The sequence below is a fragment of the Erinaceus europaeus genome, unplaced genomic scaffold, assembly GCF_950295315.1.
Source record: "Erinaceus europaeus unplaced genomic scaffold, mEriEur2.1 scaffold_834, whole genome shotgun sequence".
Taxonomy (NCBI): Eukaryota; Metazoa; Chordata; class Mammalia; order Eulipotyphla; family Erinaceidae; genus Erinaceus; species Erinaceus europaeus.
This window is the reverse complement of record NW_026648057.1, coordinates 3429-17338: the sequence shown is the minus strand read 5'-3', so window position 1 is coordinate 17338 and position 13910 is coordinate 3429. Positions and strand designations below refer to the sequence as shown.

The 13910-nt window shown below is 41.5% G+C and overlaps 1 protein-coding gene and 1 pseudogene across 1 annotated transcript in view; both read right to left on the bottom strand.

The window, feature by feature from the left end:
• Positions 1–3811, bottom strand: part of LOC103110315 (glycine N-acyltransferase-like) — a 28333-nt gene extending 24522 nt beyond the window's left edge. Inside the window, exon 1 of the mRNA XM_016186641.2 lies at positions 3683–3811. The gene's annotated coding sequence lies outside the window, so the exon portion shown is untranslated. The remainder of the gene's footprint in view (positions 1–3682) is intronic.
• Positions 3812–7469: 3658 nt separating this feature from the next.
• On the bottom strand, positions 7470–13522 carry LOC103110423 (glycine N-acyltransferase-like; annotated as a pseudogene).
• Positions 13523–13910: the final 388 nt, after the last annotated feature.

Genomic DNA, 13910 nt, shown 5'->3' with positions numbered 1-13910 from the left:
TAATAATAACTACTCTGCCCTGATCCAGCTTTCTAGTCCTTTTTTCAACTCTGATATATATTATCTTCCAAAACAATACCATTAGCCAATCTGCACATTAGCTTTTGGACTCAGGCAAAAATTAGTAAAGTCATGGGACCATTGGAATATACCCAATAGACCCACTACTTTTTTAAAAAAAAATTATTTATTTCTATTAGATAGAGACAGAAATTGAGAGTAGAGGAAGAGATAGAGAGAGAAAGAAACAGAGAGACACGTGCATCCCTGCTTCACTATTCATGAAGAAATTGAGAGTAGCGGAAGAGATATAGAGAGAAAGAAACAGAGACACTTGCAGTGCTGCTTCACTATTCATGAAGCTTTCCCCCTGCAGGTGGGGACCAGGGGCTTGAACCCAGGTCCTTGCACACCATAGGGTTTACGCTTAACCAGGTACACCACTGCCTGTCCTGATCTACTAATTTTTTCCAAAATGGAGACCCCCAAACATTTTCTATATTCTTGCCTTTAGTTTCTTGATTATTAAACAATTTGTTCTGCTTTATATCTTAATGCTTTTCAGCCACCAAGTTGCAGATGCTACCATGACACCAACTTGACTTCCCTGGTCAAATGACCAACGTGTCCTGGAACCTCACCTCTCCAGAGCTCTACCCCACTAGGGAAAGATAGAAACAGGCTGGGAGTATGGATCAACCTGCAACACCCATGTTCAATGGAGAAGTAATTAGAGAAGCCAGACCTTCCACCTTCTGCACCTCACAATGATCATGGGTTTATACTCCCAGAGGGATAAAGAATAGGAAAGCTTTCAAGGCAAGGGGCTGGGATATGGGACTCTGGTGGTGGGAACTGTGTGGAATTGTAATCCCCCTTATCCTATGGTCTTGTTGGTATTTTTTAAATTTTATAAATAAATTAATAATAAAATAATAACAATAATCTCATCTTTTTCACTAAAGGAGACTCACAGTGAAGCTTCACGAAGACAAGCTACGACAGAATCTGACGTCAAGTCTTGGAGCTGCAAATTTATTCTCCCTCTTGAAAACTAAAGAGTGTGGGACCATTTTCCAACAAGGCACAAACTAACACCCAGCAATGAACAGTGAATTTTCAGGACATCTGACACAGTCACTGTAAGTTGGCTGAACTGGGTGACCGGTAACATCCCAGCGAGTGGACTTCAGGACTTTTGACCTAGGCATTTCAGAAGTAAACATTAAACCAAAAAAAGAAAAATTTCAAGAGAAGGAAACTGTCCTAGACAGGATCTGAAAGGCTTATAGTCATAAGTAAGGAATAAATAAAATTTCAGTGTATAAGAATGGGGAAAGGTAATATGAAATGAGGTCTATTTCTGATTCACCTTTAAGACATTAGCCAAATGTCTACAGATATGGGCATATGGGAAAGTGTAAAACTAAGAAAATATATGACTTTAAGCAGTTCATATAGCATAGATTTATTTAGGCATAACTTTGTAAAGAAGGAAAGATAAATATACAATAGTTAGTGGTAGCACAGCTGAGATTTCTGAATTTGCTTATCATATGATATAAATAAGCATGAAATCTAGTCTGCATTTAAAAAATTTTATTTATTTATTTCATGTTGTTGCCCTTATTTTTTATTATTATAGTTATTGTTGTTGTTGTTATTGCTGTCATTCTTGTTGGACAGGACAGAGAGAAATAGAGAGAGGAAGGGAAGGCAGAGAAGGCGAGAGAGATAGACACCTGCAGGCCTGCTTCATCGCTTGTGAAGCGACTCCCCTGCAGGTGGGGAGCAGGAGGCTTGAACCGGGATCCTTACGCCGGTCCTTGTGCTTTGTGCCACCTGTGCTCAACCTGCTGAGCTACCTCCTGACTCCCTTGCACTTTTTTTCTTAATAGAGTCAGACAGGCTTTCAGAGTGAGAGTAAATTACATCACAGTACAAAAGCTTCCCTCAGTGTGGCTGGGATTGGGCTGGATGATGGGTTGTGCACATGGCAAAGCATTGCACTATCTCAGTGTTGTTCTTTTTAAAGAAATTATTATTTTTGTTGCCACCAGGGTGACTGCTGGGGCTTGGGACCAGCACTACAATATGAATCCACTGCTCTCTGTGGCCATTTTTTTCCCTATTGCTTTCTATTATATTTGATAGGGCGGAGAGGAATTGAGGAGGGAAGGGAGATAGACACCTGCAGACCTGCTTCGCGGCTTGTGAAGCACATCCCTGAACGTGGTGAGGGGGAGACGGAACCAGGCCCCTTGCGTCTGGTAATATGTGCACTTACCTGGGTGTGTCACTGCCTGACACCCCCCCCCCCCGTCTGGATTCTTGCCCCTGCTCACTTACATGCTGCTTTCTGACTTTGATACAACCTTCTTATCATTTGTTCAGGATAAAAAAAAAATGACCTGCCTTGTAATTGAAAGAGTTAAATGTGACAGTGTCTGTATTGTGCCTAGACATTTGGTCCTCTCTTCACCAACCTGTTTCTGGAAGGTGCTCGAATTTTCTTTTTTCTTTTTTTTTTTTATAATTTTTTTTTATTTAAGAAAGGATTAATGAACAAAACCATAGGGTAGGAGGGGTACAATTCCACACAGTTCCCACCACCCAGTCTCCATATCCCACTCCCTCCCCTGATAGCTTTCCCATTCTCTATCCCTCTGGGAGCATGGACCCAGGGTCATGGAGGGTTGCAGAAGGTGGAAGGTCTGGTTTCTGTAATTGCTTCCCCGCTGAACATGGGCGTTGACTGGTCGGTCCATACTACCAGTCTGCCTCTCTCTTTCCCTAGTAGGATGGGGCTCTGGGGAAGCAGGGTGCTCGAATTTTCAACCAGTCTTGCACTAGTTCAAATAGGAAGCCTCCAAGACATTCTCATAGTATCTAACAAGGTGGCTTATAAAGAACAGATTTAAGAGAATATGTTTCTTAAGATAGGTTGCAAACTTTCCTTAGATATAGTTGCCATCATAGTCTAAGAAAAACATGGTATGAGCATTTTGACTTGTCACATTTGAATAGGCATTATGTCTCAAAGTAATGAGTATCTCTTAAAAATATTTTTGATTTATTCCTTTATAGGATGTCACAGAAACTAGCACAGAAGGAGGAGACAGAGAGGGAGAGAGAAAGAAAGACACCTATAGCATTGCCTCACCACTTGTGAAGCTTTCCCCTTACAGATAGGGACTGGGGGCTTGAACCTGGGTCCATGCACATTGTAACATGTACACTCAACCAAGTGTGCCACCACTCACCCCCCTTTTTCTTCCTTTCTTCCTCCCTTCCTTCCTTTATTTCTGGCACCTGAGAGACATGAGAGTTGACACGCACCCACCCACCCCTTTATTTCTTTCTTCCTCCCTCCTTCCTTCTTTCCTCCCTCCTTTCCTTCTTTCCTTCCTTCCTTCCTTCCTTCTTTCCTTCCTTCCTTCCTCTTTTTCTCCTTCTTTTCCATATATATTCTTTTAAATTTTAGATAGAGACAGAGAAATTGAGAGGGAAGAGCAGAGATACAGATACCTGTTGACCTGCTTCACTGCTTACAAAGCTTCCCCCCTGCAGGTGGGGACTGAGGGCTTAAACCTGAGTTCTTGAGCACTGGAATATGTATGCTCAACCAGGTGTGCCCCCAACCAGCCCTGAGTATCTTTATTTTCTGGACATAGGTTCTTACCTGGAAAGCTGTCTCAAAATTAATCTGCAGCCTTCCCCAGGATCACCTGAAGAGGATCCAATTTCTAAATGGTGGACTGACCTTCTGATGCACACAGTCCAGCAGGGTCTTATAGGGAGGATTTTATCTAGTCTTCTTGCATTTTAATGAACTGTGACTGGTTAACTGGACTTTGCACTAAACTGTCAAACATGCTGTGTCATCTCTCTTGGGATCCAGCCCTTTTTCTCTGGCCCTCCTGTTCAGGGACTTGACTCTGCAAGTATAGGAGTGTCTAGTGTACCATCAGAGCTTCTCTGCTCCAAATACCAGGTTCTACCTTCTCTCTTCAAACCCAAGCCGTGCAGAAACCAACAGGGCCAGATACCACAGGAATCCACAAGAACACCTTATGAGAAATTCTTGGGGTCATGTTCACAGGTTTTTTTTCCCTTTTGCCTCTAGGATTATCTCTGGGGCTGGATGCTAGCATTATGAATCCACTGCTCTTGGTGGCCAATTTTTTTCATGTTATTGGGTAGGACAGAGAGAACTTGAGAGAGGAAGGGGTAGACAGAGAGGGTAGACATAGCTTGTGAAGCATCCCCCCTGCAGGTGGGAAGTAGGAGCTGGAACCCAGATCCATGTGCAGGTCCTTGTGCTTCACACTATGTGCACTTAACAGGCCATGCCACTGCCCAGCCCCCGAGTTCAGAAATTTGTATTTCAACAATATTCTATGTGATTCAGGTACCTGAGAAATACTACTTTAAACTAGTGCTTGTCACCAGAGTTGATTTTTCTTCTCCCAGGTAGATATGTCACTGTCTGGAGAAATCTTTAGTTGACATAACTTGGACGGAGGCTACAGCTGGCCCCTGGAGTAGAGAGACCATGATAACACTAAGTATTCTATAACCGAGAAGGACAGAATCCAGACCAAACTGTGTAGTCTAACATCTCTGAGCCAAGGTGAAGATTTTTCACCTCTATTTAAACTTGTGTGTGTGTGTGTGTGTGTGTGTGTGTATGTGTGTGTGTATACTTTGTCCCCAATTCCATTGTCTAATCCCAGTATTGGTGTCCCTCAAGAGAACAGATATGTAATCCAGCTGTTACATCTATTAATTGATTTTTTAAAAATACTTTTCATTTATTTTAATGAGAGAGAGATATAGAGAGAAAGATTAGAGCACTGCTCAGCTCTGGCTTATGGTGGTGCTGGGGATTGAACCTAGGACTACAGAACCTCAGGCATGAAAGTCTTTTGCATAACTGCTGTGCGGTCTCCCCAGATCTAATTAATTTTTTTAAAGATTGATTTATTTATGAGAAAGAAAGAGAAGCCAGAGCACTACTCTGGTACAGTTGGTGTTAGGAATTGAACTAGGATCCTTAGGCATACAACAGCACTATTTCCTTGGCTCCTGGTCTAAGGCACACAGCAATGTGATTTCCACAACTATTTCCCTAGTTCTTCTTTCTTCAAATTACTTTCCTGTGGAGATAGTGATTGACAGTGCAGTTGCTGACACTTGGATACAATTTCTCATCTCTGTGTGATAGGTGTCCGCAAAACACTCTCACCCTGCCAGGAGCCATTTCTCTGCTTTATAGATGATAAGCTTTGAGACAACGGAACCCCTCAAGACAAATGTTAATTCCCCCCTGGGCAGGCCATTTCCCCTTAGGTAAACCATTTATCAGTAATCAAGTGAGTCAACACAAGTGAGTCAACACACAGTTTGGTTCCTGCCATTTGTTGCAAGGAACATTCCTCTTTGAAGTTTGCTCCCCCTTCCCCTCCTCCAGCATTCCCTCTCCTTCCCCAAAGCCTTATAATGCCTGTATTCTCAATAAAATTTAGAGCTTGATCAGAAACTTGACTTGCTCTCGTTCTTCGTGTCTCTTGTCCCTATCATTTCAGGTTTCATTGGGTTCCTAGCCCCTGTTCACCGCCCTGCTGGTCGGGGCATCACCCTCAACTTAGATTCTTTTCTACCATGACACATAGGGCACCCAGTTTTTTTTTTCTTTCCTTATTTGGGGCAGAAAATTCCCTCAGCTAATCTTTCCCAACCAGATAAAGTATTCATACATGCCAAAAAAAAAAAAAATCAAACTTTCCTGTGAGACTGTAGGATAATTGTGAAAGCATGTTAAGAGTATAGGGGAACTCCCATCATAAAGATGGAGGTCTGAAAAGATACCCCACCTGTCAGCCTCTCCCTTTCAGGGGTCGAGAATTGAGGGAAAAGCTTTCCTGACTCAGTTTTCTCTTGTCAGACTCCCAAGCTTCACAAAGACCTATTATACCCCCTAACAGTTAACTCATTCCCTTGTTACAAACCAAATGGTTGCCTGCTTAAAGTTCACTATAAGTTCACCATCTTTGATCACCTACAAACTATACTCCATCATCCTGCCTTGTCAGTAGTATAACAGTAGGGCCCACACTCTATTTCCTTGTTCTTTGATCACTACTCCTTGTATCAATATTCTGCCTTTCTCTGTTTACCTCTCCCTTGCTGCTATGATTAACATGTTTTTCTAAATACCTTTAGTTAATTAACTCTCTTGTCCCACAGCCACTAATCACCCTGAACTCTCCTCTACCCCTTCCACTTCTTTTCATTCCTTAGATCCATGAGGGTTCTGACCTTTAAAAACTCATCATCATTGTCACATGTGAAAAGTGTTCTTTGTTCCATTCTGCTATGTAAATGCTGCCTCCTGTACAATAAAGTGGATTTGTTCATAGCTGAATTATCCCCTGGTTTCATTCTGTTTTTATAGTCTCTAGCGCTAGCACGGGAAATCAGTTGGTTTACTCTGTCGCAAGGCCACCCACGCGAGTGCCAGCATGAGACAATATTTGAACTGCATGGGATTCGGGAACCCTGAGATAATGTGTCAGTGTCCAGTGGAATAATAGATGTGCATGTTGTATTACTTTCTCACTCAACCTCTTTCATCAGTATGTACCATCTTAGTTCTGGGTCCACACTCCTCTCTCGATGTACTTAACTCATGCCTTCTCCACCATGAGCTATTTAACTTCAGCCTGTACACAGAAACACAAAAATCATTTCATTTGAGGTGGGAGATTTGGAAACTTCTGTTTAAAGAAACAATACTGAATTATTTCCCTTGGGGTCAGAGTAAGGGCAGGCAAATATAAATTAATTTTTTCCCTTAATACTCTTCCTTGTTTATTACATTCATTATGTTTAATTTAATACAACATAATTATTAATGAATAATATATGTAGTTCCAAGGCAGCCACAGAGAGAAGGACAATCACTAGAGACCACTTGAGAGTCTTATTGTTGATAGTAGTGGGGAAGTCCATAAAGAGAAGAATAAGCTACAATGTCCATAAAGTATTATGCTCTCCTCCCTGGAAAAATTGGCAAAAGTTCACCAACAAATGTATTGAGAGTTTCCAGAAGTCTTTGGGGGGTAACATGGAACTTCAGCCATAGAGAGAACTAGAAATAAGAGAGTTACATTTGGTAGGGTCACTTGACAGGTGGAGTAGAGAGACCATGATAACACTAAGTAGTCTACAATAGAATTTATTGCTGATAGTGACAATCTCAGGAAACCCTTTAGAGATTTGAGTGCAAGATTCATTTACACTGCTTACTCCCTGTAGACACAAGCAATGTTTATTCTTTTCCTGTTGACTAGAATATATTCAATCTCTCTGTCCATCCATTTTCACATTGAGTCACAGACATAGTAGTCAAACACTTCCCAGACTTCAGGGTGCTTCACATGGTTACACAGTGCCACTGACTCCAGTCACAGGACATGAGACATGAGGAGGTGATGCAGGTTGTGAATCACATTCTTCATGATTTCATTACTCTTGTTGATGTAAGCATATATGGGAAATCCAAACTTGTGTAGAGCTTGGGTCTTGGAATAGATGACAGAAGAGACAAGGCCCTGGATCCAGTACTCAGGCACGTTGCTGGCCATCTGCACCTCTTCTGTCTGGTCCATTAGGTTCCAAGACACAGGGGTTCCCTCAGGTCCTAGAACGTGGGGAAGGATCTGGTACAGCACTCAATGAATCTTAGGCTTCTCTCACTGCCACCAAAAAGCCAGAATTGGTTCACCAAGGTGGTGTGGCTGACATCTAGGGAGGAGAGTTTAAATCTGGTGTGGTTGCTATGGAGGGACCAAGAGAAAAATACAGTCCATGAGCATGAAGGTTCACATCCATTCTTTACTATCTTGAGACACAGAAGACAGAGGAAATAGCAGATGCCAAGTCCTGGGGTGAGCATGTGATGACAGACAAAGGAAGGCCAGTGTGGCTGGAGAAAGTGAAGGGGGAAAGAAGGACAACACAGGTTGAAGAAGTCAACAAATGTCAAAGAGATTCCAGATAAGACAGGAAATGGTGTTGGTGCTGAAACTGGGAAAAACCTGGTGGGATTTCCATTCTAAATATTATTCTGGCTGCTTTGAGATTATGACTCTGGGGAGGTGACAAAGAAAGGAGGGAGAGAGGCTGGGAGGCCAGTGCAGTGCTGAGAATGTGATTAGAGCAGAATGGCTTTGATCCAACTCACATGTCCTTGGGATTACCACCACCAGGGGCTAAATTCTTTCCTTCCAGAAGAGAAGGAGCCAATTTCCTTGCTGTCTCTACTTGAATACAGATGATATGTTTTTTTTTTGTTATCCCACCTCTGAAGAACTTAGTGGCTATAAGATCCTGGATTACTTCATCAAGGCCAGATTGTGAACCTAGAATGGTATTACAAGATGAGAGAGACAGAGGAAACAAAAAGAGTGATTTAAATATATTCCAGTGAGTAGCTCTGCAGATATAGAAAGCTTCTGGGTTTGTAGTCAGAAGAACTTGGTTCTGGACGTGTCTTGACTGGGTGCCAGCAAAAGGGCCAGAGAAGGAAATTAACACAGGTCTCATTTCTCTTTCTTACTTTTGATTTGCAGATGTTGTTTCCAGTTGATAATTTTGGGTAAGGTAAGGAATTCCTGACAATTTTTGAGGTCCTTAGAGTAGATTTGGTAGGTACTGGTATAGTGATCAAGGTTGTTTATCATTTCCTGTCTCTGGTGGGAAAAGTGGATAAAACAAATTCATCATGTGTCATGATTGCAAGCCTTTTTCTCCCCTCTAAACTCCATTATCTTATTAATTTAGCTTTTATGAATTTAAATATTAGTGGACCCTTTCCTAATTCATTTAAATCATGAAATCACAATAAGAGAAAAAAGTTTTTGTTTTATAATTAAAATTACAAAATAATCCTTTTTTCTATTCATATATTATATTCATAGCTAACTGAAGAAAATGACTTGGTCTGTACTTAATGAAATCAAAGAAGATGAAATCCAATTATCAATATTTTCTTAAAGCAGTATATAATTTAAAAATCACAGTCTTAGAAAATGAATATAAACATGCAATTTATTTTTGAAAGATTGCTTCAAATTATTGAAGAATTCATAAGATTATTTGGAGGAAGAAGTCATAGGAAAATATTGCCACCATCAATACAGAAGTAGAAACCCTCTTTTTAATTTAACTTAATTAATTAATTTTTATTTTATTTTATTTCTTACCAGAACACTGAGTTCTGGCTTCAGGAGGGGGAATTGTACCTGGAACCTCACAGCCACAGGCATGAGAATCTCTCTTTCTCTCTCTCTCTCTTTTTAATGTCCTTTATTTTATTTTATTTTTTTGCCTCCAAGGTTATCTCTGGGGCTTGGTGCCTGCACTATGAATCCACTGCATCTGGAGGGTATTTCCCCCCTTTTGTTGTTTATCATTGTTGTTGTTAGTATTATTGTTGTTACTGCTGTCAGATAGGACAGAGAGACATTGAGAGAGAACAGGAAGACAGAGAGGTAGAGAGAAAGACACCTGCAGACCCGTTTCACCGCTTGTGAAGGGGGTGGCAGGGGCTCTAACCAGGGTCCTTACCCTGGTCCTTGCGCTTTGTGCCATGTGTGCTTAACCTGCTGCACTACCACCAAGTCCCCCTAAAAATACTTTTATTTATAATTGGATAGAGACAGAGAGAAATTGAGAGGGGTGATGGAGATACAGAGTGAGAAAGACAGAAACACCTGTAACCCTGCTTGATGTGTGAGGCTTACTCCTCACAGGTGGGGATCCAGGGGCTTGAACTTGGGTGATTGTGCACTGTAATGTGCGCGCTTCACCATGTGCACCACTGCCTGGCCCAGAGAGTCTCTTTGCATAACCATTATGTTATCTCCCCCACTCAAACCCTCTTTTTTAAACAGTTGAAAAAATATTGCACAGAATAAACAGCAGTGATTGGTATTACTACCTTAATTTTCCAAGATCACTTTAATAATGAAATTCAATTCATCTTTTATTCACTTCAGTTTTTAAATCTAAATTTCTTTATTTAATACATTAATTTATTGATCTTATTCTTCTTCTAGCGTTTGCCCTTCTTCCATAGCCAGTCAACAGCGTCAGGTTGAGCCTGATGTAAAGTTTCGAGACCTCCTTTGAATCTGGAGAGGTGGCAGTCATTGACTATGTGGGTCATAGTCTGTCTGTAGCCACAGGGGCAGTTCGGGTCGTCTCTGGCTCCCCAGTGATGGAACATAGTGGTGCACCAGCCATGGCCTGTTCGATAGCGATTGAGGAGGGCCAATCATTTATTGATCTTAAGACAAAGACTTAAGTTTCCTTGAAGTAATGTGGGTGTGTCTGAGTAAAATAGGTGAGCCATTTCTCCTCAGTTCAAATTGTGTTTTGCCATATTGTGTTCCAAATAATATTTTATGAAATTTTATGTTATGGAGTATTTACATTTTATGAAAATATGTCTAACTATGTGCTTGAAAAAAGGCGTAGGAATTATTGTCTTGGGGAGTTGGGTGGTAGAACAGTGGATTAAGCATACACAAGTGGCGCAAAGTGCAAGGACCAGCTTAAGGATCACGGTTTGAGCCCCTAGCTCCCCACCTGCAGGGGAGTTGCTTCACAAGCAGTGAAGCAAGTCTGTAGGTGTCTTTCTCTCCCATGCTCTGTCTTTCCCTATGCTCTCCATTTCTCTCTGTCCTATCCAACAATGATGACATCAATAACTACAACAGTAAAACAACAAGGGCTGCTGGGGCTCATGTGGGGTGGCTCCAGCCAGGAGGTAAGCTTACCGATCCTCTCTCACCAATTCTAGTGACTGTGTGATAAAGAAAGAGTACTTGGGGTGCATTCTGGTACAAACACTCGTTTATTGGAAGGTGGGTTTGGGTTAATATAGAAAGTTAAACAAAGAACAAAACACATCAGAATTCACAGGTTTCTTAAAGGTCAGCTTGCCCCTATGGTAGGGGGCTGGTATGACAAGAATTGATGCGATACATAAAGGTCAAAACTATTAGTCTCCTGATGCAGGCATTTAATTATCCAAAGGCATTTGAGAGAAGAATAAGGGTTGAATCAGGAAGGTGAGATAGAGAAGGAAGAATAAGGATTGATGTAAATTAAGGACATCAAAGAACACCAGGAAATAAGATTTTGGGGGCTTTTCACCGTCTGGTGTTAGGAGTGTGTGACAGGATGTATTCTTCTTTTGTGATCAAAAGGTGAAGTAGATGTGTGAACTTTGAGTGAGTGAACCTTAAAGCAGGCAACCATTTGGCTGACAGCAGGGGGAACTAAGTGTGAGAGGCCTGTAAGATTTCTGTGAGCTTGAGAGACTAACAAGGAGAAACTGAGTCTGGGAGACTTTTCCCTCTTGGCTCATCTCTATAAGGAGAGAGGCTAACAAGTGGGGTGTCTTTTCAGACCTCCATCCGAGGATGGGGGGAGCTTCCCTAAGCTCTACCAAGCTTTCACATAGTCCCACAAAGGGCAATAAAATAAAATAAATAAATATTAAAAAATTATTGTCTTTTGGAAGTACTATTTTATTCCATCAATAGTACAATATTTTCCTATAATGAGCAAAATCCCAGTAATATACATTTGCTTTTTTAATTATTTATTTAAGAAAGGAGACATTAACAAAACCGTAGGATAAGAGGGATACAGCTCCACACAATCCCCATAACCCTATCTCCATATCCCATCCCCTCTCCTGATAGCTTTCCCATTCTCTCTCTCTCCGGGAGTGTGGATCCAGGGTTGTTGTGGGTTGCAGAAGGTGGGAGGTCTGGCTTCTGTAATTGCTTCCCCACTGAACATGGGCATTGACTGGTTGACCCATACTCCCAGTCTGCCTCTCTCTTTCCCTAGTAGGGTGGGTCTCTGAGGAAGCGGAGCTCCAGGACACATTGGTGGGGTTGTCAGTCCTGGAAAGTCTGGTCAGCATCACCGGAACCTGGTGGCTGAAAAGAGAGTTAACATACACAGCCAAACAAATTGTTGAACAGTTATGAACCTAAAGGCTGGAATAGTGCAGATGAAGTGTTAGGGGTACTCCCTGCAGACTCTTGTGTACTTCTGCTTTCAGGTATATATTTTTCCCTGGTTTATGGGCACGTGTGAACATATGCTTTATCTCAGGGGACCTAGACTATATCTAGGTTTGGGGACTTTATTGGGGAGTGGACCACCTGGGATGGAATTAGAGAATACTATGAAAGTAAAGGTCTCACCAGAGTGATGAAGCTGAAGGGTTGTCATTCCACACATGAAGTCTCTGGACACAGTCTGAAGTGAAGCATGTTGGGGTGGCACTCATTGCATTGATTAGATTATGATCCACAGATGCAATATTATTTGGTATGAAGTGGAGAGAAGCATGCAGGAAAGTGGGCCTCACCCTAAGGTTCCAGGACTGGGGGAAATATAGGCTCTAAAGTGGAAATGTGAGGTTCCTGCTGTCTTAGGGTTCAAGAAGACAATGGATAGTTATTGTTATCATCTCATTATTTGGTAATTGGGTTAACTTTGAAAAGTCCCTTTGTTAGGGTTTGCTATATAATACTCAGCATCTTGTATATAGCTGTGCTACCTACCAGTTGCTTCTGTTCTCCCCAGTCTAGGCTTTTGAGAGAGTCGACATATCGAAGACTCAGCCCATGTATTCAAAAGACTCAGTCTGTGTTTTAAAAGGTTTGAGACATATGATCAATTTATGCTCTCTACCTCCACCTCTATTTTTTAAAATCTGAAATGAATTCCTGGCATTAGCTATTATGTAGACTAACAAGCACATTTTTGAATAAATACAACTTTAAAAAAAATACAGTTATTATCAATGATTCCCTGATGCCACCTGTAGTATGCTGTATAAACCTGGGAAAGTTACTTGTTTAACCTTGTTCTGCTTTGGTTTCCTTATAGGAAAGTGGGATAATTAATTAGCTAATTATTTCCTTTTTTGCCTCCAGGTTATTACTGGGGTTTGGTGCCAGCATTATGAATCCACTGTTCCTGGTGTTCATTTTCTCTTTATTGAATAGGACAGAGAGAAATTGAGAGAGGAGGGGAGATAGAACGGGAGAGAGAAAGATAGATACCTACATGCCTGCTTTGACGCTTGTGAAGTGTTTCCCCCTGCAAGTGGGGAGCCAGAGGATTAAACCCAGATCTGTATATTTCATACTATGTGCGCATAGCTGAGTGAGCCACCACCCAGCCTCCATAAATGGAATAATTAATAACACCATCTTACTTGTGGAATTCTTGAGAAGATGAGATGGTATAAATTCATGCACAAAGCTAGTGTCTGTCATGTAGTAAGCAGTGGATATGTGTTAAAGACTGCAACTCTGTTCTCTGATCCTTCTGATTCGTTTTCTTCCTCTCTTTGTCTTCCCACTTGAATTAAAGGGCTGTCTGTTACCTGATACTTTTCTGTAGCCATCTTGATGTAGGGCATTTTGAAGTGGTCTTAAGGATAAACAACTAGCTCATTTTTAATTGACTGGTCATCTCCAAAGGTGGTCTTTTCACCCAGTCACTGAGTCTCACCCCTTTTTTTTTGTTTTTCAATTTCAGAAATTAAGTTCTTCCAGGAAACAGAATTATTTTGAGGGGACTTTTTAAATTACTATTTATTTTCTCTCTTGTTATCCTTGTTGCGTTGTTGTTGTTGTCGTTGTTGTATAGGACAGAGAAAAATGGAGAAAGGAGGGGAAGACAGAGAGGGGGAAAGAGAGACACCTGCAGACCTGCTTCACTGCTCGTGAAGTGACTCCCCTGTAGGTGGGGAGCCAGGGTTCCAACAGGGATCCTTATGCCAGTCCTTGCGCTTTGCACCACGTGCG